This window comes from Protopterus annectens, chromosome 5.part1, assembly GCF_019279795.1.
Source record: "Protopterus annectens isolate FY-2018-M chromosome 5.part1, PAN1.0, whole genome shotgun sequence".
NCBI lineage: Eukaryota > Metazoa > Chordata > Ceratodontiformes > Protopteridae > Protopterus > Protopterus annectens.
The window spans coordinates 702,002,594-702,024,964 of NC_056736.1; positions in this window are offsets into that span (position 1 = coordinate 702,002,594).

Sequence of the window (22,371 nt, forward strand, 5' to 3'; positions counted from 1 at the left end):
TCAGGGAAAGAGGAGTGCCACAAGATAAGCATGGGAAAGTCAAGAAATGGAAGGTGTACACTGTTACTTATACACAGATCAGGGAAAGAGGAGTGCCGGAGTGCCGCAAGATAAGCATGGGAAAGTCAAGAAATGGAAGGTGTACACTGTTACTTATACACAGATCAGGGAAAGAGGAGTGCCACAAGATAAGCATGGGAAAGTCAAGAAATGGAAGGTGTACACTGTTACTTATACACAGATCAGGGAAAGAGGAGTGCCGCAAGATAAGCATGGGAAAGTCAAGAAATGGAAGGTGTACACTGTTACTTATACACAGATCAGGGAAAGAGGAGTGCCACAAGATAAGCATGGGAAAGTCAAGAAATGGAAGGTGTACACTGTTACTTATACACAGATCAGGGAAAGAGGAGTGCCACAAGATAAGCATGGGAAAGTCAAGAAATGGAAGGTGTACACTGTTATTTATACACAGATCAGGGAAAGAGGAGTGCCACAAGATAAGCATGGGAAAGTCAAGAAATGGAAGGTGTACACTGTTACTTATACACAGATCAGGGAAAAGGAGTGCCGCAAGATAAGCATGGGAAAGTCAAGAAATGGAAGGTGTACACTGTTACTTATACACAGATCAGGGAAAGAGGAGTGCCGCAAGGTAAGAATGGGAAAGTCAAGAAATGGAAGGTGTACACTGTTACTTATACACAGATCAGGGAAAGAGGAGTGCCACAAGATAAGCATGGGAAAGTCAAGAGTCAAGAAATGGAAGGTGTACAGTGTTACTTATACACAGATCAGGAAAAGAGGAGTGCCACAAGATAAGCATGGGAAAGTCACGAAATGGAAGGTGTACACTGTTACTTATACACAGATCAGGGAAAGAGAAGTGCTGCAAGATAAGCATGGGAAAGTCATGAAATGGAAGGTGTACACTGTTACTTACACCAAAGTTTCTTGCTGGGCATGCATGCGCATGTGTGCGCACCATGAATCGCGAGTAGGGCAGTGTGCACACGTGTAAGGCAGACTGAGCATGTGGGAGCGTGTTGGTAGATGTTTAACACTGTTTGCGCTGGTGTGCGCGCGTTTTAACCAGAATAGGCAGATCCTGAACCGTGTAAGCATGTGTGCGCGCGTGTAAGCCACTGTGAGCGTGTTTCTGCTGGTATGCACGCTGCTCCCCCCTGAGGAAACAGAAAGGAAAAAGGAAGCAACAGAATCAGTAGGAAGCTAGCAGGGAATACTGCTGAAGCTAGCAGGTGAAAACAATTAGAAGCAGGCAATTACACAGGCAGAATAGTAGCCCAGCCCAGCACTTAAAACTCTGCAAACAGCAGTGCAGGATGTTTCTCTCAAGAGACACTGCAAGACAGGAGTAAGCTATTAGAAGTGAAAACTGAAAAAGCTGAACTCATAGCAGAAATGTTAGGGGCTGCCATAGCTGTCATAATGAGACATAGGTGACTTGCTGAGGGTGGTGACAATGCAGATGGTGCCAGACAACCCACAGTGAGGAGACAGAGAAGAGTGTACAGGCCCAGGGTCACCTACCATGGGTTACATGAGCTGGAGATAGTAGAGTGCTACAGAGTGGACAGACAGCTCATGCAGCAAATAGTTGAGCTGTGCAGGCCACGCCTCACACACAGAACCAACAGAGGGGAACCCATCCCAGTGGAAACCAAGGTATGTGTTGGCCTAAGAATACTAGCAACAGGTACCTTCCAAAGACCAACTGGTGATATGATGGGGATATCACAGGCATCATCCTCCAGGGTACTGCACCAGTTCCTGGATGCCATGTCAGCACATGTCGGTGATCATGTATATTTCCCCAATGCCCGTGAGGTATTGGCCAGCAATATGCGTCTCTTCCAGCAAATAGCGGAATACCCTGAGGTAGTGGGTGCAATAGACTGCACGCACATATGCATCAAAGCACCAGCCGGTGAGCGGGGCAGGGGCTACATTAACCGCAAGGGCTTCCCCTCCATCAACTGCCAGGTCATGTGTGATGCCCAGGGCATAATAATGAATATGTGTGCTGGCTGCCCTGGCAGCTACCATGATTCCCACATCTGGCATTTGACGCAGCTGTACTAGACATTGGCCAATGGGGACATCCCACATGGACACCTAGTGGGGGATGCAGGTTATGCACTGGAGCCGTGGCTGATGACACCCATCAGAAACGCACACACACCTGAACAGGAACGCCATAATGAGGCACATGCACAAACACGTAATGTAATAGAGCATGTGTTTGGGCTGCTCAAGTCACGGTTCCGGTGTCTGGACACATCTGGTGGAGCCTTGCAGTACACACCAACTACATGTACTCAAATTGTCATGGTATGTGCTATGTTACATAATATGATCTTGCGAAAACAGCTGCAGCAGGACCAGCATAGGGCTGGGCCAAACAGCCCCCCACCATTGCCAAGGCCATCACAGGCAGAGCGTGACTTGGAGGAGGAACAACCTGAGCCAGCCCCAGTAGGCAGAAGGAGGCATGCCCAGTATGCCCTGGCCTTGGAAAAGAGGCAATGCATAGCACATACCCTGGGAATGATAGCCCCTCTGACTCACTCAAATAATAACAGGGATGCCTAAAATGACATGACCTACTCACAAACATGTACAGGGAGTGTAATATGCGCATCCGACAGAGGCAGCCCTGCAGCAGCACCTGACGCATGAATGCCATGTGTTAAGTAATGTAACACCGTGTACTATATGCACACCTGAGGACCCTGACTAACATCCACCCTCACCAAGCATGAAGCCACAAAATGACGATGGGATGATCAATTGCAATAACTGGCTGAAGTAATGCAGTTAGTCAAAGGGGAGCCAATGTGTTTCAGCATGGGAAGACATTCGGAGCATGACATGATGCACCATCTGCTAGGGGTGGCGTGCACCTATCAGTCCAGGCCCCATGGATACTGGCAAAGGCTGTCAGTACCCACAGCATGCCCTGAATAGATAAGTCTCAAAACACAAACCCACCTTCATAGGTACCACAAGGGATAGGAACCTAGATGTAATGCTACCCAATGCCAGAAGTCTAAACAGCAAGATGTGTGCAGTGTAAATGGCCACAGTATGGAGAATGTTGATATCAGTCCTGTAATAGAAAACTGGGTCAAGGCTCACATCAGCACCCTAACACTACCAGGTTACACCTCATACTGTGCTGTACAGCTGCAAAACATGGAACAAGCTACAAAAGGAGGGTGACTAGCAATAAATGTCAAGGATAACCACACCCCCATGTTGGTACCACAACAAGAAGCAGCATGGATTAGCCATGGTGAAATACCAATGGCTAAAACCACCTCCCAGTATATAGCCTGCTGCAGACTACTGTCCTAATACCAGGAACTGCACCTGGCCTATGTTGGAATACATGAATATATCAAGCCCCCCAAACCACATTATATTGCTTGACTGAAAATACCCAGACACACACTGGGAGCATTATACTAGCACCAACACAGTAGGAGAAAAGTTCCCAGAATCCATAAACCAAAATGCCCAGGAACAACATACCACTCCCACAAGAGGGGTAAGCATACTGGATGTGATAATCAGCAACGTGTGTACTGGATGGCAAGATGAGAAGTGTATCCCTCAATGGTAAGACCAGACCATAGAGTAATCAAACTGGATATACACATCCTGACCACAGTCCCTGGCCAGAAAACCACAGTGAAAAACATCTGTAAAGCATAGGTTGCACCCCTCCAAACCGATGTGGAATCCACGAAAGGCCCTGTGCAAGTGCAGCATATGGGACACACCGCAGAACATGTTATACAGGCATTCCATGAACACAGCCAGGAATGCTTGGAGTATGCAATCACAAATAACAACAAGACACAATGCCATACACGCAGGCATCTGGCATGCTGGACTCCAGCCATTACCAAACCATGCAAGAGAATGAGGAAGCTACTACATGATAGAGCAAACATAAAAAGGGAAGTAATCACTGATCAGTAGTATGGTAATAAAATATGTCCACACATACAATCCACTAAGGCCAGCCACAACAAGTAGAATCTGTGAATCCAGAGGCAATGTGACACCTGGCCCAAGTGCACAGACAACCCACAACTCCCCCCAATAAATACAAATATATGTGAGAGATGCAACCATGTATCCAAACCGGAGGCTGAGCTCCCCCAACTCAGTACTGTCAAAACTGGTCAGGAGGAGAAGGTAACCACATACACCACAAACCCAGTCCCACATAGACCTATCACAACTGTAAACCAAACACATAAACACAGGAAAACATTCCCGGAGGCCCTAATTACAAACACACCACACCAACAGAAGCCTTCAAAGCAGATCCCAAGCAACCACAACCTCCAAACATAGCACATGCAACACATAGTAGACAAAGCTGGTGTGCCAAACAGTCACAGGCCAGAAGGAGAAACAACATGCCTGATACAGTTGTAATAGGTGTCTGTATAGGCAGACACACTGCTGTCCCACTCACCAGACTGAACAAGGGAAAGGGTACAGTAAGCTGCCTGTAGGCTGCCACAATATGCCACATAACACAAGTACGCAGGTCACCCCAAAGCAAGCAGAAATATGATGCACTCATTGTCCATGCTGGTGTGAATGACCTGAGATGTACCTCTCTGGACTACATGAAAAGAGACATGGATGAGCTCTCTGAGTATGTACCCCAGGCTGGTATGACACTGGCCATTTGCAGCATCCAACCCTCACCATGAATGATGCCACAGTACAAACACAGAATAATCAGCTTTAACAGGTCACACAGTTACAGCTGTCAGTCCAAGAGGGTCTAATGTCTGTCTTCTTGAGATGTCATGCATGACAAGCCATGCTGCTGTTCCAGGGATGGCTTGCACCTGTTACCCCTGGGCGTCTGGATACTGGATAAGGCCTTTGCCACCTCCATAGAGCCATATGTAGGCAAGGCCAAAAAGACTAACCCACCACCCTAGAAAACATAAGTGGTAAGAAACATAAGGGTAATGCTGACCAATGTCAGATGTGTAAACTGCAATATGCATGCCCCTGAGGCATTTCCCAGTATGGAGAACATTGATGTCTGTGCAGTGACAGAAGCCTGCTGCAAGCCTACTGATAGCACACCAGCACTACCAGGTTATACCACATATCATGCATTATGGCCCCAACACCTGGACCAAAACATCAAAGGAGGGGGAGTATCCATATGCAGCACAGACACCCATACGGCCAGGTAACTGACAATGCACGAAGCAGCGGAGACCACCCATGTGCACCTAAGTGTAGTCAAAACTGCTGTACAGTCTGTAGCATGCGACAGACCACACTCTCACACACAAGAACCCCACCCAGACATCCTGAAGACACTGGACAGTATGAATGTCCCACCAAATACCAGACAAGGTACTCACAAATTACAACATAGGTGGTAAACCATTATGTATGCAAGGAGTAATCAGGGACCTAGGGACACAAGTCGACAGTAACCTGTCATGTGACACTCACAATGCCAATGTGGCTAGGAAGACTGTCGATATTGGACACCGTATCATGAAAGGATTCACATCTACATCAACAGAGGTCACTGTACCCCTGTGCTGTTCCCTTATCAGACCCATAATCTAGTACAATGACTCATATGGGATGTACCGTACCTGACACCTGCAGCGGTTTGGAAGACCTCAAAGGTACCTCACCAAGAGGATAAAGGGTGTCAGATATATGTCATATGCTGCCTAGCTGTAGACACCCCAGCTGAATGCAGTCACAGACTGCCTACACAGAGGCATTGTATGTCTGTTGTACAAGGCCATGTCCAACACAGGAGTAATGTACATGCTCCACCACATGAAATCAAAGCCATTGGAGCTGTGAGAGTGACAGATGTCAGCCTCAACACATAATGAAATAGGATGTGCTGGAGGGACAGATACTTAACCCAGGGGCTCCCCACGCCCAGAAACAGGATCCCAATCAATGTTAGGCAGTGCCCCTCACTGACACCCCTCAACAGGAATATTGCCAAGTGGATGGATGATCGTACATGTGCACTGGGGGTCTTCACTGTGTCACGTCCAGACAGAGGCACAGTAAAGAAAATCATAAATGGCCATAATAGTCACATAGCAAGGGGCAGCGAAAGACACACACACTCTGGCTTGGCTCACTAATGCCCTAGGGTGAATAGCCTAGTATGAACCCATGAACCTATGAAGATACAAATTGTACAGGACACTAAGGATAATCACAAGGCTTACTTAACTGATGGTAGGAACCATGTTGGGAATCCACAGATATGCTCTGAATCACACAGATATTACAAACAACATACCAAACACACACACATATTGCCAACATACAACCTGACAGGTGCAGTGCAACCCCCCCCCCCCCCAGAATGCAAAATATCTATCCCAGCAGACTGCTGGTCCCCTGACATTGCAGATGCTGAGGTAACAGCCATCATCTGCAAAGCAAAACACACAGCAGCAAAGGTATGTGCTGGTGTCCTGGGCTGAGGCCAACATGGACTCCAAGAATAATGGAATGCCAAATCACACTACTGCCCAATGTCAGCCTTACCACAGGATATGTACCCAAAGAGCAGTGTACAACAACAGTGGTCCTTCACAACAAAGGTGTTGCCTGAATGGATACTGCAAACTACCACCCCAGGATCCTGACAAGCTTGGTCTGCACAGCTATGGAAAGGATCAGTATGTACCACAGACATAAAGCTATCGTGGACCTACTGATACCGGACCCTACACAGTGTGGCTGTCGTAACTGCAGATCCTGCCCCTAAACATGTTGGACCCATTTGAAACAGTCATTCAGGTCATTGATGAGGGCAATGTGGTCCACACAGCGTAGCTGGACCGTGCATATGTTTCCAGACAATACCCTACGAGTTCAGTATGGATATGTTCACCAGCTTAAATATATACCCCTATGCCAGTAGAGGGGTTGCAAACCAAACCAAGGACAGAACTGACATGGTCAGACATGCTGCATCCATGTCAGACTACAAAGGAGATATGAGTGGCATCCCACAAGGCTTGGTCCTGGGACCCCCCCCCCGTTCTGTATATATGTCCCATAGGTACAGGCCAACATGGATGGACTGTGACTGAACATGTATGCAGAGGAGTACAAACAGGCCTGACCCCCAGCTGACACAAGCAACCCACAAAGGGACCACCTAGAAACAGACAACTGGAGCCATAGCCATGTCAGCAAGCTAATTGCAGAACTGTGTATAGACAACCACCGTGGATATACAGTAAGTGCCCACAAATTACCACACAGGTGTTAACCCATTACGTACTTAACATGTAATGAGAGACCTGGGGACACAAGGTGATAGATATCCTGCACTGGACAAACATGTGGCTGTAGTGTTCGCAGAAACATACCATATACCCACCCAATCATGAAGGTTGTCAGATGTAGATAAGGGGAGGTCACTGTGGCTCTGCAGTCATCCTTCATCACCGTCACAATTTGGCTACAATAGCCCCTGTGGGATATACCTCAGCAGACACCTCCATCAACTGTAAAGTCCACAACAGTACCCCACCAGGAGTAGCAAAGAGCATGAACAGATGCCATGTGTTGCCTGAGTAAACAAACTGCAGCTCCACACACTGCCATACTGCCCAGCCAGAGGCAAATTGTGCCTGATGTATGAAGCCATGTCCAAGCTGGAATCAATGAACATGCTGCACCTTGTACAATCTGAATGGCAGTGAGCTATGCACATGAGAGACCCGAACCCCAGCACTGACATACATAGGACAAGCTATACAGAATGATCCATAACACAGAAGGCACCCCCACTCTTGAGTAAACTCCCAGTACAGGTTAGCCAGAGAGTCACCTATCGACACCCTTCAAGAGGAATCCCAATGAGTGGATGGGAGATGGTAGGTTAACCCTGGGTATCACTGTTATGTCAGAGGTAGACAGAGGCACAGTATACTAACCATGACATATGTCATGGCAAACTCCAGTTACAATGTGTGTCGAAGGACAAACACACCCTGTGACTAGCATCAGAAATGGCCTAGGGAACATCGCTAGTGTTTGCCAATGTCCACCTATGTTGTGGAATACACTACCAATGTTGGACAAGCCTGGTGTAGGTAGTCCATATCTGAACATAATGCAACATGGTCATATGTGCACAACTGGCCCCTACACAGTCTGTTGTGCTCACTATGAAGATGTCAAGCAGTGATAGGACTAAAGCCCAGGATACTGTCCACCACAGTGAAAGTACTGAACCAGTACACTATACGGTACGACAGTGTTAGGTCATTATGAAAGGATGTTGACAACTGTATGCAAAGTATCCCATGCAATCCCTGCAGGCACAGTATAATCCCTGTTGTGGCAGACACTAAGCAGTTGGCCAGTTAGTACACAACATGACACTCAACACACAACCATAAACGTGAGATATTGTTGAAGTTCACACACACCCAAATATGTGGTGGACTACAGAGTTCAACATATGGAAAGCTCACACTGGGCATGCTCGCACACTTTGATAAATGAGGCATATGTCAGACAACATGCCATGGAAAGGCTGAACTGGGCATGCTCACACACTTAGGCCATATCTCCATTTAGCAGTTGGCCACACATATCTGGTATTTGTACGTGTCATTCCAGGAACCAACCACAACACAGCAATCTGCCCAGTGCACACAGTAAATGACTACAGAGACATAAGTGATATAGTGGATCGCCCTCATATTCAAACATCTTCCACAGATACACAAGTTGTTCATAGGAACAGGGAATGCTATGGCAATAAAGACCTGCAAACAGTATAACAGCACAACAAATATTGTGCATCTGAAAATTGAACATATGGGTGTAGAGGTCAATACTAGGCTTGTTGCCCTAGGGAATGACAGCTTAGCCAGAGTGTGCTTGGCATCTGCATCCCCAGTACAGTAGGCTACTGTGCCATTGTAAAGTAGGTCACATAAGGCAACATGTGAGGCTAGTGAGCTGTGCCTCTGTCAAGCAGGGGCACAGTGGAGATCCCAGGGTTTGAATGTGCTATGCCACAGCCATGTTGTTGGTGTGTGCTGGAAGAGGGTTGCTGAGGACCTCTAACAGTAAGTGGCCGTCAATAACAGACTGAGGGGAGCCCTATCTGCATTGTCTGGACAATTCCACTGTCAACACTGTGTTGTGATGATTATGTGGGAATGAAGTGTCATGCCAGTACTGTTCACAGATGTCCTCCCTCTGTGGGCTACAGCTCTGCAATGTATTAGCTCACTCTGTCTGTTGGACGGCTCATATATGGCTGGTGTACACCTGACAGGTGTCTTGTTGTAGAGCAGTCATGGGTATATGTGGGATAGCATGATCAATGCAAACCTTACACATGCTCATAGAATGCAATTGTCAAGGATTATGCAGAGTGGCCAGTATAGTCCCCCAGCATGGGTCCTTTGAAGTCGTCCACCCCAGTCTTCACAAGTGTAGAGTCTGCTTGTGCTAAATACAGTTTGTTTGCAGTAACAACCTTGCCTGGGGGTGGGGATGGGATATGGATGTCCAAGGAAAGGTGGGTATGGTCAGATATCAACAATGGTGGTCTACCTCTGGTGTGGAACAGTGAGTACCCATGTTGCAGATGGACAGGTGCAATATGTATTCCCACATGTGGCTGCGGTGTGTGGTTCTGCCATAGCACATGGACCCACAAATTGTAGTGGCTGTGGGGTAAAGTGGTAGAGGCCTGTGTAGTTCTCACACACAATATGCCTGTACCTGATGTTAACAACTGGAATGGCATATGTGAACACCTGCATATCCCGGCACTGTTCCCAGGGAAGCATAGTGTGTGTCCTGGATGTGGGAGTGGTGTTCTGGACTGGTTGTGTTGTGTGTTACAGGTCCTGTGGTCATGAAGCATGGTATAGAACATAACCTGCCAGTGCGATGTGCATATCTGACCCTGATGTAGGTGGCTGCAAATGCATATATATGCTATCCCCCACCTGACAGGTAGTACTAGATGTACATACCTCTGTAGAAATAAAGATGTCAGCACCCTATAAATACTGCAGGTGCAGACCAGATGCCCAGTAATTTGGTTAGCGTGCTCTGCTAATGCATCTCCCTCAAGTGTCATAATTTAGGTAGGTAGGAGTTCGAACCATGCAAATGCTCAGTGTGTGTGTGTGTGTGTGTGTGTGTGGGTGAGCGGGGTTGATGTGTGTGCAAGTCTGTGTGAGGGAGATGTCCCTTTTGGCAACTGTGAAAGTACTCTACAGGATGCACATTCCCCTATCTCAGCACGGATGATGTCAGCACCCTATACGTACAGCAGGAGAAGGGAAACCTCCCAGTAATTCGAATAGCGCATTCCGCTAATGCGTCTTTCACGAGTGTCATAACATAGTTAGGTAGGGGTTGGAATCCTGCATCTGCCCCATGTGTGTGTGGAGGGGGGTTAGTGTGTGTGTATGTCTGTGTGAGGGAGGTGTCCCTTTTGGCAACTGTGAAAGCACTCTACAGGATGCATATTCCCCTATCTAAGCACGGATGATGTCAGCACCCTATAAGTACAGCAGGAGAAGAGAAACTTCCTAGTAATTCGAATAGCACACTCCGCTAATGTGTCTCTCTCAAGTATCATAACATAGTTAGGTAGGAGTTTGAAACCGGCAAGTGTGTGTGTTTGGATGTGATGAGGTTGTGCGTGTGCAATTCTGTATGAAAGACATGCTTTTTTGCAATCAGGAGATCACACTACATGATGCACATTACCCTTTCCAAACACTGATGATGTCAGCACCCTATACATACAGGTGGTGAAGGGACACCTCCCAGTAATCCGAATAGTGCACTCTGCTAAAGCATCTCTCCCAAGTGTTATAACATAGTTAGGTAGGAGTTTGAAACCGGCAAATGTGTGTGTGTTTGGATGTGGTGCGTTTGTGTGTATGCAATTCTGTATGAAAGACATGTGTTTTTTTGCAATCAGGAGATCACACTACATGATGCACATTACCCTTTCCAAACACTGATGATGTCAGCACCCTATACATACAGCTGGTGAAGGGACACCTCCCAGTAATCTGAATAGTGCACTCTGCTAAAGCATCTCTCCCAAGTGTCATAACATAGTTATGTAGGGGTTTGAATCCTGCAACTGCCCAGTGTGTGTGGAGGGGGGTTAGTGTGTGTGCATGTCTGTGTGAGGGAGGTGTCCCTTTTGGCAAATGTGAAAGCACTCTACAGGATGCATATTCCCCTATCTAAGCACGGATGATGTCAGCACCCTATAAGAACAGCAGGAGAAGAGAAACTTCCCAGTAATTCGAATAACGCACTCCGCTAATGTGTCTCTCTCAAGTGTCATAACATAGTTAGGTAGGAGTTTGAAACCTGCAAGTGTGTGTGTTTGGATGTGGTGAGGTTGTGTGTGTGCAATTCTGTATGAAAGACATGTGCTTTTTTGCAATCAGGAGATCACACTACATGATGCACATTACCCTTTCCAAACACTGATGATGTCAGCACCCTATACATACAGCTGGAGAAGGGACACCTCCCAGTAATCCGAATAGTGCACTCCGCTAAAGCGTCTCTCTCAAGTGTCATAACATACATAGGTAGTGGTTTGAAACCTGCAAGTTTGTGTGTGTTTGCATGTGGGGAGTTTGTGTGTGTGCAATTCTCTATGACAAGCATGTTATTTTTGGCAATCAGGAGATCACACTGCATGATGCACATTACCCTTTCCAAACACTGATGATATCAGCACCCTATACGTACAGCCGGAGATGAGGAACCTCCTAGTAATCCGAATAGTGCGCTTCGCTAATGCGTCTCTCTCACGTGTCGTGACATAGTTAGGTAAGGGTATGAATCCTGAAAATGGCAAGTGTGTGCGTGGGGGTAGTAGGGTGTGTGTAATTGCAAGTGTGAGAGAACAGATCCTTTTGGCAAATACTACAATACACCAGATGCTGCATATTCCCCCAGTAAACACAGGGGATGTCACCCCACTATCAGCACAGCCAAACAGGGCTAGTTGGCCAGTAATGCCAATAGTGCGCTCCACTACTGGGTCTGTTACCATTGTCAGAGTACAGATAGGTATGTTTTAGAAACCCACAACTGCCACGTGTGGTTGTGTCACACATTATGACCTTGTGTGGGTCTTTGTGCATAACAATGCATGCCATTGCCTAAACCAGCAATGGCAATGCACACATGATATATGTGTGACACATACACATACATACCTGTGACCTGCAGTAGTTCCATGTGTGACACGTGCCTCGAGTGGATAACTGGTATTTGCAATGCATAACAATATGACTGTGTCTTACTGTGCAGGGGCCGCACACGGTATGTGTCTATACAGTGTGGGTGTATATGGTAAAATACCTACAGCAGGGGATACACATCTGATCTGGGCCATATAGTCTACATGTAGTCGATGTACAGGTGCTGCATGTTCCCACCTGTTGTGGGAGGGGTAACATGTTATTTCACTGCAATTCAGTGACCACATGCTGGGAACCTTTCAACTAGTGTGTTGTAGCTACAGTAATGCTCACGCACAATGTTTGGCTGGATGCAGTCCAGCCATATATAGACAGTTCTTGAGACTGTCATATTGCCAGTGTTGTTATGGAGGATAGGTGGGTTTCCTGTGTATGGGAGGGTTGTGTGTGCCAAGCTATGAACCAGAAGGCAGTCCGACACACTGTTAGCTGCACATGAATAGGCCCTGATGCTTTGTGCTGTGTCAACAACCTGGAGGTGTGTGTATCTGTGGTGCCTTGGGATGCCACCCCCCTGTCCATGTGTGTGTTACATGTCTAGGGGATGACAGGCATGGTATGAGGTATAACCTGGCAGTGATGGGTTGCACCTGTGAGCTGTGAATCAGGACTCTGGTACTGCACAGACATTGCAGTTCACCGTGCTGAGGACAGTGTCCAGTGCATGCATCTTGCGGTGTACACTGCTGGTGTTGTGTAGAATCACTGTTAGTGTCCTATCCTGTGTGATACCCACGGAGGTGGCTATGTAATCCGTGTCCTGCAGCATAAGGCACTATGTGTGTATCAAGGGGCTTCGCCAATATACATTGGCCCATGGGTGTCACGTGCAAGCTGCCCATCACAAATCATTGTGGCTTCCCTAGCATGTAAGCACACGTTGACAGCCAGTGGATACCCTATGAATGACATTGGAGATTGAGCAGAATGTAGACATAGAACACCCTTCCTACATATAGTGGTAGCATACCTGGTGAGGGTATGATGGCAACCAAGATCAGGCTCATACTGGCCCATGCCACATGCTGAGAGACCCCTTCTATGTTCCCTATCATGTAGTCCAGGGAGGTATGTCTCAGGTCATCCATTGTGGCATGGTCAATGACTGAGTTGTATGTGTCCATGCCTCTGACTGACCTGTATGCATGTGTTTTGTGGTGGACCATAGTGCCCCACAGGCATATCACTGTGACCTTCACCATGTACAGCCTGTTGAGCAGGACCCCACTGCAGCGGATAAGAGAGGTACCTGACACATCTGTAGCAGGTGTGTTGTGTAGCCCTACAGGCTGTGATTGTGTGGCACACGGGATGTGTGTGCCGTGTGTGGCATGTGCTCTGTTCTGACGTAACGTATGCCTGTGTGCCAGCTGCGGAGGTGTGTGATGCTCAGGCAGGATGCTATTCTGAGTCTCCAAGTATGCCCCAGTGTGTTCAGAATGCTGTCAGTACAGGTCTATGTCTGACTGGTATTGTAGTCACTGTAGTATGTCATGCCACCTGACAGGGTATGGCATTACTGGGTTCAGAGTGCTCAGTCCCCAGATTGGCTATGTGGTGGCATCCCACATATGTGTTGTACGTTCCTGGCCAGGGGTGAGGGTTGACTGCATACATGTGGCAGCTGTGACATTGCCACATGACTCACATATACCACAACTGGACCATAGAGGTGATTCACAGGTTACCTTTGCACATGCTACCATAGTAGTGTGATTGCCATGGTGATTACCAACACATAGGGCCAATGGGGAACAACATACTGAAGGTGTGTATGTGTGGGTGTACTGCTACTGATTTCATAGCACAGGCATATATGACTGCACACGTGGGTAAATGCCAGGTAAGACATGTGCAATGTGTCACAGGCAACGTACATGCGAACAGGACAGACAGTGACGTTCTGTCATGTGTAAACTTGACATACATATCGTACACTATGCAGATGTCACTAGGAGTCCACAGAAGCACTGTAACTCTGCATTGCAGGTGGAAGCAGTTTTCCAGGGAACCCCAAGCGAACATGCATGCAAACAAAGCTACAGTAAGTAGGGCTGGAAGTAGTCCATTGTACAACAAAGAAGGGGTAACACTAACAGTAGGTAACAGTGCAAATATGTAGGCACTATCAACATGTACCCAGGAATGCACAGCTCAGATGTCCATGGTAGAACTGATATTATGTCATAGTTAATTGTGATTTGGATTACATTGGTACTGCACACATATCAACATGCGCAAACATCCACATTGCATAGTCGTTGTGGGCAACTTGCCACCATTACTGTACATGTCCATCATTGCGTATCACTACTTGCATTAGCTTCCCCCCTGTGCTACCCATGTATGTGGCTATCTGTTGACATCCTTACCACCGGTATGCAATAATGTGCAGCTATTACACTTTGGTACGTACTATGGGTGTAGATAACAATACAGGACAGTCATACGGTTACTGCATCAGGCATGCTGGGATATACACACAGTCATAGCACACTGTACTGTTACCAACATGATACTACTAATACACTTTTATGTAGTCACCCTGTGCATCAGCAACGTGTTTACCTGTTCCTGCACTGATGTTGGAAATTGCAGGAGGTGGCAAAGTTTCATCATATGCACAGGGTGTGAATTAGGTATGCCTGAGTCTGCCACTGATACCACCAATTGACATGTGTGTGTATGTGTGTTGGTGAGGGACAGCAGTACAGGGTGGGGCACTGTTGGTGCAGTGTGTGCATGTATGTGGTAGCCCTTGGTGTTAACATTTCGCATGTGTGTGTGCACGCACACAGTTCCACCTCATGGCTGCCATATACAGGAGTTTGTGGACAGCCACAGACTGCACCTGGCAGGTCATACAGATCAGTGTCTGTGGGCACGGACATGGTACCTGTGCCTGGCAGGGGTGCTACGGACCGTATCCGGTACTAAGCCAGACTGGGTACTGTCATCAGAAGCGGGAGTGTGTTGACTGGACACAGGTCCCTGTTGGGACTGTCCAGAGCCACGTGCACGTGGTCTCCTGGGGCGTTCCGATGACAGCATAGACCCAGCATTGCTGGGGCTGCTGCTGGCACTATGGGGGCGTCCGCAGTCCTGTTGTCATCCACGCCGACTGCCAGCTGCTGCTGTTGCTGGCATACGGCCACGTTGACGCCGCAACCGCCCACCATTGCCCTGGCTCATAGACATGTGGTTGTGGAACTGCTGTAATATGTCTCCACAACGTCTGTCTATGACATCAGTGAAATTACGGATAGCATCCGCGATGTCACGCATACTGTCAGTCATGGCTGTGCGACATGCTCTCAGCTCCCTCAGACCCTGTCTGGTGTACCTTTCCATAAACGACTGTGCCTGCATGACAGCCCGAAACATAGCTGAGGTTGACAGACCTCTTTGGGCATGTCTGCCAGAGGCAATACACCCACGGATGCTCCCACGAGAACCCATGGGCAACTGTCTGTGTGTTACCATCGCAGGACCCTGCCCATGGCTGCTGTGTGGGGAAGCTTGTGCCACAGATACCACATTACCCTGGTCAATGCCCACTGTATCCTGTCCATCACCTAGGGACAATGGTGACATAGGATGTGCTGGCAGGATGACTGTGCGCAATGATGGGGTTGACAGCTGTGTACTCTCAATTGGCTGACCAATGGCGGACCCTGACACACCTTCCTGTGCCATTACACAGATATCATCATTATCAGTACCTGTGGCACCAGATTCAGGTTCCCTGCTGCAGGACACCAGAGCAGCACCAGAAGCTGTGGGAGGAAGACAGGAAGCACAGTTTACAGTGTCCACACAATGTTACCAGTGATGCACTTATGCACACATGCACACATGCACACGTGGACACATGCACACATGCACACATGCACACATGCACACATGGACACAGGCACACATGCACACTTGCACACGTGGACACAGGCACACATGCACACGTGGACACGTGGACACATGCACACATGCACACGTGGACACATGCACACATGCACACATGGACACAGGCACACATGCACACATGCACACATGCACACATGGACACAGGCACACATGCACACGTGGACACAGGCACACATGCACACCCCGCAGTATAAACACAGAGCACTACTGAGTTACACTTGTATTACTAGCAGTATGAGGACTATTATAGGTATTGTTAAAACACACTCACCAGCATGGATGGCCTGTCTTGCTGTAACACCGGAGGGACCTGCAGAAATGAGGAGATTAATGTCAGTGGGCGCAACTGTGCCATTGATACTGCATATGATACAGCGCAGTAGTACACCAGTTGCCTTTCACACGTCGGCTGCTGATATTGCCAATATCACACCTGCACAATTACATACTATGTTGACAGCTACATACCATGGACACACCTTGCACATGCATAAACTAACAGTGTACAGAACAGTCAAGTGTACATATGGCATATTACCTGCATGCTCCATGTCGTGCTGCTGTGTGGATCCAGCCTCCATCATGATGCAGGTGTATTGCTGTTGCTCTTCCGGGGCTGGAGCCACAACACTTAGGAGTAGCCCCTCCAGTCTGGTGAGGGGGGGATGTGTGGCCACCCCACCTCCTGTGGCAACCTGTTGCCTGTGGATATCCGATGCACGCTGACGGACATTTCTGATTAAATCACTGCAGTGATGTCGTACCTGCTCATATGTCCTATTATGCGTGCCAATGTCATTTACCCTACGGACAAGGTCTTGCCACAGTGCAGCCCTCTCCTGCTGATTCTGGCTGGTGTGGGAAAACAGTATGTCATAATCCTGCACCAGGCTCTGGTGTATCTCCTCATCTTCTGCTGCAGAGTAGGCGGGATTACGCTGACGCGCCATGTCCCTGGAAGAGAACACAAACAGGATATCAGCAGACTATGTCAGCAATATATGGCACACATACTATACATGATACTCAACTGCAGTGATATACTACTACTCCCATATGTAGCGTGTGTGTGTCTCTTGGTGGATACACATGTACATGGCCAGATGTCAGTGCTCAGCCAACACCTGTGCAACAATACCTGCCACATTCCATACAACATAGTAGCATGCCCCATCGGTCAGCACACTGCGACAGGTCCAATGCACAACCTCACTCTGGGGGTTCATACCAAGGTACTGTATGTGGAACGCCATCCACTAGTGTGATTTGGACACAAGTTACTCAGCCTGGATATACATATCCCACCACCACCACCACCAGCACAGTAGACTACATTGATATGTATGTGATTAGACAGTTATTCACTTGTTAGGACTGATATGGTATCCATGCAGCCCACTGGGCCAGTGGAAGCCACAACCCACACTGCTGACCCCTTTGTGAATGCTTCCCACGGACATCCCACAGATTGCATGGAACATGCGCACACATTTCTAACCCAGACCCTATGCACAAAGGTTAGGCATCCTCTCCGGTGGACCCCAGCCAAAGGCAGATTGTATAACAATAGAAGGAGGCTACTGCAGGACAGAGCAGATTCACATTAAGGGAAGGCATCTGTGATCAGCACTGGTAATAAGCTACGGTCTCTCATAACAACATCCACGGCCTACTCTGGGAGGGAAATGGCCACGAACACTATAGATAACCACAAGGCCTTCTTCAGTTATGTTACACATATGGACCAAATGCCTCAGCTATGCTCTGAGTTAATACACACCTACTTAACATTCACCGAACACACGGATATTGGCAACATTCTTACAGACAGGTTCAGTGCATGTATCCCCCCTCCTTCTCCCCCATAAGTAGAAATACTTATCACAGCTGAATGTAACCTCCCTATCATCTCACATGTCCAGGTGAGGGCCACCCTCAGCAAAGCAGAACACACAGCATCAATGTGACCTGATGGTATCCCTGGATGTGTGCTACGTGAACTCCAAGAGGACATACAACAGCATATAAGAGTGATATTTAACCTTGTCCGTACTACAGGATATGTACCTGAACATTGGCATACAGCAACAGTGGTCCCACTCCACTAAGGAGGCACCTCTAATGACCCTGGGAACTACCGCACCATAAGCTTAACCAGCCTCGTCTACACAGCTATGGAATGATTCAGTATGGGACGCATATACAGCGATATTGGGTACCTGCAGACACTTGTTCCCAGCCAGTTTGCCTTTGTGATGGGCTGATCCTGCCTTTTGAACCTGGTTGACCTTTCAAAACAGTCACTACAGCCATTGATGAGGGCAATGCAATCCATACAGCCTACCTGGACTTGCCTAAGGCCTTCAACACACTCAGGCATCATAGACAAGCTCATCAGCTTACATGTTACTACATATGTCACATGATGGGTTGCACACTGGTTGACATACAGAATCCATAATATCGATATTGTATGAGCCATGTCAGACTCAATGCCAGTCACATGTGGTATCCCACAGGCCTCTGTCCTAGGACCCCTCTTGTTTGGCATTTATTTCTCAGATGTAAAAGCGAACATGTGCGGGTTGTGGCTGACAATGTTCCCAGATGACTGCTAACTAAGTGCCATAGTCGTTACACCAGCTGACACACACCTCCTACAGACAGGCCTCACTGCAATGGAAAACTGCTGCCAGGATCATGGCCTAACACTGAATGACATGTAATGTATAGTCATCCCCTTTTGGTGGAACTACGTGCACACAACATATCACATGGACATACCTATAGATACAGACCTATGACACATATGGAGGGTTCACAGTATGCAGACTATTAACCTGTTACTTTACATTACCTGTGTTTGCCGCAGCTGGTTGCGTTACTGCTACTACTGCTTCCTGCTGCTGCTGGCACGGCTTGCTACTGTCACTGCTGACAGCTTAGACTCAGTGTGTGTACCGTGTGTTGTTGTTTGTGTTTTTTTTTTCTCTCTCTGTCTCTGTCTGTCTGTCTCTCTCTCTGTCTGCCTCCAGACAGTGCAATGAATGTATTGCATGTGTGGAGTGTGAGTACAGGATGCTTTTGTAGGTATCTGCATAAGTCCATGTGATGGCCTCTGCACCAATTGTAATCCAGCATTTGCTAATTGCATGCAGCCAGTTGTGTACTGATTGCAGTTCTCACTGTGATTTCAGGACAGTGCTATAAAAGGGTATGTGAGATAGGCATTGCCCTTTCAGATTGTAAGGGCGGGGACCATGCTGGTATGCTGTGGACACTGTTCTGTGAGTGTAAAGGTTAGTATCTCTCTCATGATTCAGGCTGTGTTGTAGATTCACATTTCTCAATTCCGCTCTCCTGTTTCCTGTAGTAAGTGTGTATGCACACTGAAACCTACAACTATATATATATATATATATATATATATATATATATATATATATATGTGTGTGTGTGCAAATATACATACATTTATATATGTACATTAACTGACATTATTACCTACTAGCTACCAACTAGCATGGCTGCTTCTGTTCACACACTACTATTATGGAAATCCACTAGTTTTGACAGTAAGTATAAATGACATGCTTTGTGTATTACACATCCTATATTCCCTTTACATTCATTCCTACTATTATATGATATATTTATTTTAGCACAATGCTCTTGTATAAAAGTCATGGCTTAGTGGTAGGTCATGCAGACTACTGTTTCCAAGATCCTGGGTTCGGGACTGACAGTGGAATTTTATTTTGCTTTTGAACTGACTACAGGACCTGTCAATCAGAGTGACTAAGGCACTTCTAAGCAGTTGTAACCAGTTTAGCGCTGGTTTGCGAGGAGCTCCCGCATGCGCACTGGTGTTTAGCTCCACGCACACACACGCACACCCGCTTACAACCACTTAACAGTGCTTACTCTGGCGCACACCAGCGCTATTTTCTTTGAAAGAAATGAAAATGGGGAGACAGGAAAGTGGTGAAAAAGGGTTCACAAACAAAGAGGGTAAGACAGTAGGGAAACAAGCTCGGGTTTTGCAGGAGGGATGTAGGTAAGACCCATAGCTGCCCATTTCTTCATCAGCAACAGCTGTGCATATGTACGTAATTTGGTGTGACATTTGAAACCTTCCACCCCTGAGAGAGGTGTCAGGACAACAATAATACTTGTTGTACAGCCAATTGTAATTGATAGTTTCTATGTCCAGCAGACATGTGTGCGGAATGGGCAGCTATGTATGGGGTGTAATTTTTTTGTGGGTACAGAGTGCCCTTTTTTTTTTTTTCAGGTGAGAGTGGTATGTCAGGTGAAGGAAGTCAGTATAGCTGGGGAGGTAGGTTGGGTAGGTCAACAGACAAGACAAACAAGACGCATACAGGGGCGGTGTATGACACGTGTGGGGGGGGGGTTACACAATTGACGGGGACGGATGTTTGAATATCCAGAGCCCATGAGCCCACAGATGGCAACAGTGGAACTGATATCCCCACCCATGGGCAGTTGCCACTGTTCCTTCACTGCCCAGGACAGGGCTGTGCTGGGGGCTGTGTAGGCCGGCAACAGGCATGCCTGTAAGTTGTGCCACCTGTGCCTCAAGCTGGTGTAGGGGCCCAAGAACAGAGTCCCGGATCTCCCTACGCACCACAGTCCGGACGCTATGGAGGGTGAGTGGTGGTTCTCCTCCAGCCACGCTTGCAGAGGGGGGATGAGCCCCATCCCCTGCAGCGCTTCCACCCGCAGGTGGCACAGGGCCACCGGAGGAGGGTCCAGACTGGGCACTAGTGCCAGGTGCACTCGCCAGCTGAGGTGGGAGAGGTGGGTCCGCTGGAACCCGCCTTCCCTGTCGTCCTATGTTTTGCATTATGTCATGACAGTTTGGGTTAGTAACATACAATACCATTCGCAATTAGTTGTAACAGCATGCATTAGTATTCCCATTAACCAAACACCCAGATATTCACACCATTGAACAGCGAGCATAACACATGCATAATTTGAACAGGCCATCAGGTTGGATGTATGAACAGGGCAGGTGCATCAACGGACATGCAAATATTTATGACCCAACAGGACAAATGTCCAGGGGTGTTAATTGTGATTGCACATACCATTTTCACGTGGAATGGGTTATATGTGGTTATAGGGTGGGGTGAAGAAAATAATTTTAACACCTTCGAATACCAATACATATGCTGTACATTTCTAATAGCTGCACATATATACACACTACTGTTCTAACTACAGTTTCCTGTATGATAACTACTTCAATTTGGTGATAGGACTGTTACTGCTACATCAATATACATTTTATTGTTCTTCATACACATTCATATCTGGCTTTGTTCAGCTACATCATCCTGCTACATTTGCTTTATATAGCTATAGACAACTGTGGATGTTTGGTATGTCAGACAATCATACTATCTGCATATTGCAGACTGAGAGCAACATATCCAGAGTTTGGGATACACATTCCAGCTGCAGCAGCACTTTGAACAGATTTTGCTGTTTGGTTCTGCTTCTCACATTCATTTCATTCTGTACTGACTGCAGTATACTTTATTCAGGGGTTATTACTACTTTATTGGTGGATTCATAACTCTTTCTCACACTCTCTCACTTGTTTTCATTTTACTATTCAGGATGGTACTTACTTCTAGGCTTTATTGACATGTTTTACCTGTAGTTATTACAATCCTTTCCAGCAGTCTCACTTCTGTCATGTTTCAGTATTTCAACAGGGGTATATTTCACACATGTGATTTGCTCATCTTCTGCAGCTGTACTTTTCAGCCTGCTGCAGGTTGTGTACTATTATATTACAGGTGGGGCATCTTTATTTCAGACATTTTCATTTTTCTGTTTGGATTACAGACTGCAACACACTTTTGTAATCAAGCAATACTTGCAAACACTCTTACACTGTTACTTGCACATTTTATTACTTAGTGACTACACTGCACTCTTTTGCTAACTGTCATACTTTTATATTTCTTTACAGTTACTGGGAGAGGATTACTGACCTGCCTGGTGGTGCAACAGCACCAGCCTATCGCCATAGGCTCTGCGGTTCGCAGAACGGACACCTGCAGCTGTA